At 32.1% G+C, this 5,081-nt stretch overlaps 1 long non-coding RNA gene across 1 annotated transcript; it reads left to right on the forward strand.

Annotated features, from left to right (window-relative positions):
• Positions 1-1,549: 1,549 nt before the first annotated feature.
• On the forward strand, positions 1,550-4,840 carry LOC140007418 (uncharacterized). The gene is made up of 3 exons (XR_011814727.1): positions 1,550-1,803; positions 1,910-2,170; positions 4,616-4,840. It is a non-coding gene; the product is annotated as an uncharacterized lncRNA (long non-coding RNA).
• The last annotated feature ends 241 nt before the right edge of the window (positions 4,841-5,081 follow it).

Genomic DNA, 5,081 nt, shown 5'->3' on the forward strand with positions numbered 1-5,081 from the left:
GGTTTATGGTATAGTTGAGACTACCAGAATATAGATTGTCATACTTTCTCTAATCACCATATCAATATATTTTTTTTATTTTTCTTCCTCAAAACTAAACATCACAAACATTAAATCATTTAAACCAGCTATAATCCAATATATAATCACCAGGGTAAGCTCGGAATCAGAGTATACCTCAAAGAACACATGTTTTTCTAGATTCTCAAAAACTACATCAAACTCTGAACACTTCACATACTAAAGCTTCAAAACTTATAAAAACTACACCTTACAGGAACCAAAAAATTATTTAGAAGCATGTTCACTCAACATCAAAAGATTGGCACAAGATGAAGGAATAAAACATGCAACCAGAGAAAACAAGGCCCATCGAATGATTGGAAATCAATCATCCAGTTTGCTCGAGGCTATATGAGCAAAAATTGAGTTCATTTCTGTCCAAGTCCTTAATAAGCTTTAAACCTAAGATTTTCCTTTCTATAAAGAAAAAGACAATAAAAGACGAAGATCGACAAAGAAACCAAGAAAAAATAGTAGTTAGAATTTTAGTTGATCTTTAATTTAATTGGGAATTTATGAGGGAGAAAGGGAGCACATTTTCTTACGAATTTTTCATTCACTTTTCATTGAACAGAAAGAAGATAGCGTCCAGTATAGATGGGCCGTTTTGATTGTGCCACAAACTATTTTAGGCCTCAACTTATATAACTGTTTGGACTATTATTTGAAAATTGTTGTAGCCTTCTAAAGTCAAAACAAACCAGAATAAAAAATATGGACAATTTCACAAACTTTCCCTAAGGTTTTTAATAATTGCAGAGAGCTCCACTCAAGTTTTAAAATTACATATACATACCCTACTTTTACTATTTATATAACAATGTAGGTCCAACAAACTAGATTTTCTCTCAAAAATCCTAAATTGTCCTTTTCTGCAAAACTAAGAAAGAAAAACATAGTATATTCAATCATTTTCTTCCACATTTTACACAAATAAACAAATCTAATCCCTAGCAACCATCCAATCATAAGTTCCAAATCTAAATAACTGTCTAAAATATGTCAAATTGCATACACAACATCAATGCTTGCCATGCAAAAAAATAAAAATACACAGACACAGACACATACCATTGACAACCAATTTTATACCCCAAAATTAAATCTCAATACTCAAATGCCTTTTTAATACAAGCTAATCTAGCCTAAAAGCACCATTACAAATATCTTATGACTCTACCTCCACAATAAAATGATAATAAAAAATTTTAATTCAATGAAAGAAATCCTTATGCAATTATCGACATTTTACAAAAATTTTTCTTGCCAACAAGCAAAATATGACAAATTCCACATCTTTGGTCACTACAAAAAATTATTTCTTTCGTGACAAATTTTTCATGACAACCAACCTATTCGTTACAAAAACAATACTTTTTATGACAACCCGTCGGGAAAATGTCCTTCAAAAGGCAAACATGTTTTTCTATTTATTTCATTGTCTAAAGTTACTTTCCCCACATCAATTTGTCAGGAAAAGTTTTCATTCTCCCTCCAATTTTTTCCCCGTTTTGGACCAAAAAAGAATTTAGAAGGACATCAGACTTATGACATGGAAACCGGGAAACAAAGAAACACTTTTCCCATATCTCTTACTTTTGGAACAACAACGACAAAGAAACACTTTCTCCAAATCTGTAACTTGTTTTCATATCTCCAACAACAAAGAACAACAACGAACTCCGAAGTCCGAACTTGTCTTCATCTCTTTCAATAAGAGAGACAACACGATGGTCTAAGGTGATGTAAAAATCAAATAATCCTTCAATTTTGTCTTGAATCAGTTTCTTTTCTCCAAATCACCCTTCAATTTTGTCCTTAATTGGTTCCTTTTTTATTTTTATAGTGGGTATTTTATTCATCTCTCCCTTTCTCCGTTCGTCAAAACCTAGGAAGATGTTTCAATTCTTGTGCCCGGGGATATAATCAGCATAAAACTTGTTGATATCATTCCTGCTGATGCTCGCTTGCTCGACAGAGATCCTTTGAAAATTGACCCGGTTGGTATCCTGTTTTGGTTGCTCCTCCTATTTCCAAGTCATCAATTTTTCAGCTCTGCCCAAGGTACTGAAAGTACAATTGTAGAATTGGCAGTCGGCTCTGACTGGTGAGTCAATTCAATTTTTCAGGTCTGACTATGGAATTTGCAGTCAGCTCAATTTTTCAGTTTTGTTGCTTCGGTGTTTAACAGAAAAGTTACAATTATTAGCTTACCATTTTGATGAAAGATCGATATTTCATGAAATGGCATTATTTTTTATACAATGCAGCTGCAGATTAAGAATATGTACTTAAATTACAATTAAGTTTCTGAATATTTCTAAATATGCACCAGTTCTTCTTCCTATATCAATAATCAATTTCATTATTTATTTTTCTATAATTGCAAGACTTGTCATTTCTCTCTAGTTTGACATATAATCTGCTCCCTCTGTTAATTTTGCAATTTCAATCTTCTAATATCCATAAAGTGAAGATAATAGAAAAGGGTATAATAGTATATTAATTAGAAAGAAAGGAGCAAAAATAGATAAGAAATAGAAATATAGTTTTTTTTGGGTTTTGTAAATCTATTGCTTTAAATTGAGAAGTGTCTACCAAGTGAAAGGTATTTTATGTACTTTACTATGCCAGGGGATGTAAGTGTAATTTCTTAAACCTAAAGGGAGTTGAGTGAGATTGTTTGAAACCTCAAGGGAAGTTCCTAAACTTATCCCTAAAAAATAAGTATAACCATGGTTGCCTTTATTTTTCAATTTCCCTTTCTTTGCTAGTGGCTCTACCAGCATTCTTTTACTATGAAGTAGAGGATTCCAATTTTCAACCATCTAAAATTTAAAAAATATATATAATGACATTCTTGTTCATTGAAGAAATCCAAAATGGCAATGGGTTCCAGTAAGAAAAGATAAAAATAAAAAAATAGAAAAGGATACTCAAGAGTGATTTTAGCTAGAAAATACTTTCCTTTTACAGTTCGGATTGTTTGTGAGATGAAATCATTGTAAAAGCTTTTCAAGCTTAAGTGAGACATTCAATTTGTGGCATTGTGAGGGTTAATTAAAGTTAGTTGTAGAACTCTTTGGATCAACCAAGGAGTGCTTGGGGTGAATAAAGAGTGATCCTTCCATTTTACAAGATTTGTTTGCTTCACCAAATTGAAGAAATTTCATTAGTGGAACAAAACTTCAAATTTGGTTAAATTTGGAAGAGTTGGTTTACACTATCTTATCATTTCTCTGATTCCTTTATTTCACTTGTTTACTTGCTCTTCATTGCTTTATTCTACTTGATTATACTTGGTTTTTGTGTAAACAAGTGATTTGATCTCTTAGACAACTTGGAAAATTTTAATTGTGCAAAATTGCCTCTAATCCAACTAGGTTCTTAATCAACCTAATTCACCTCCATCTTAGGTTGTTTTAGGACCTTACAATTGGTATCATTACTTTGTTTATTTCATCAAAGAAATCATCACTTTGTTTGTCATCATCAAAAAGGGAAGACTTAGGTTGACCATTCCTTGGTTTTGATGGTAACGAAACAAAATGATGATTTCGACTAATGTATTGACATAAGAAATGATTTAGGATAGGTTCTTAGTAATTGAAATAAGAAGAAAAGAAAGTCAAGAAGGAATAGAAGATGACGCTGTCTCAAGGATCAAACGCATCTCATTTGTCGGTCGTCTGAAATATTGAGAGCAAAGATTAGAACATTCTGACCTTCTTTCGGATGCATTTGTCAAATGCAGAAAATTTGGATCAAACATCTAATCAAGTTTCGAATGCAGGGCTTGGGCGTAGAGGGTTCCTGTTAGACGTTGAGCAGCTCTAACAGCTAGTTTTCTAATAGCTAGCTTTTTTACCGTTGGAGATGCTTTTGAGGCAAAATTTCATCATCTATAAATACTCTCAAGTATGAGAAGAAGAATGACTTTTGTCTACACAAAATACAAGTTTTCAAGAGTGATATTTGGGTAGAAATATACTTTGATTATTGTATAGGTATGGAGAAAGTTGGGTTTGTGAGGCTTCTCAGAGAGGAGAAATAAAACCTTTGTGAAGGTGATCCTCATTTGTAAAGTAGTGCTTAATTGATTGGATGAACTTTCAATTGTAGTTAGTTGAGACTTAATTATGAGAGTTGTAAAACTCCTTAGCTTAACTAAAGGCTTTTAGGGTGAGGAAGAAGTGAGCCTTCACTTGTACAAATTGGTTAGTGTCACCATCAATTGAAGAAAGAACTTGGTTGATTCAACTTCAACTTTGGAAGAATTTTGGGAGTTTTATTAGTTTGCAATACTTTTACTTTATTGTTCTGTTTTTGTTATTTGTTTTGTGACTTAATTTGCTTATATCTATTATTATTGTGTTTGTTTGAGTTCTTGTTTACTTAAATTATTTTGGTTGAATAATTGGGTGAAAATTGGTCTTTATTTGCTTTAATTTTTATCAACCTAATTCACCTCACCTCTTAGGTTACTTTAGGACCTAACACTTGTCCACTGACAATCCTTCTACATTTGGCAATTTCTCATTTGTTACTGCAGCAATGGGTACAATCTTGAATATTCATCATGGAAGCAACACCTCCTCTAGAAGTTTACTTTGCCGACAATGAAGGGTTCAACTTTTATCAAGTACTTTGTACTGAATCTTGATCAACTCTGTTGTCTTGATCATGGTTCTCAAGTCTATGATGCATTATTTTGTCTTCTCTTACTCAGGAGTAATATTATTGATCATTTATTTTATAGTAGTCAATTAATCATAACTTGGAGTACTATTCTTGATGTTGATCAATCCTTGACCCCCAAATTTTTACTTCTTCTGAATAGGGTCTTGATTGATTTTTAGACCAAGAACACTTAGTATTTTGTAAAGAATTTTCTTGAATTTCTAGATTTTGAGTAATTAATATCGTATTAAATTAGTTTGTTTTCCATTTGTTTCATTTGCCCTGTTTCTAGTTTTCGATTCTCAACCCTCAAAGAATGCAAATATTTACTCCTCTAC

This window comes from Coffea arabica, chromosome 5c (genome assembly GCF_036785885.1).
Source record: "Coffea arabica cultivar ET-39 chromosome 5c, Coffea Arabica ET-39 HiFi, whole genome shotgun sequence".
Lineage (NCBI taxonomy): Eukaryota > Viridiplantae > Streptophyta > Magnoliopsida > Gentianales > Rubiaceae > Coffea > Coffea arabica.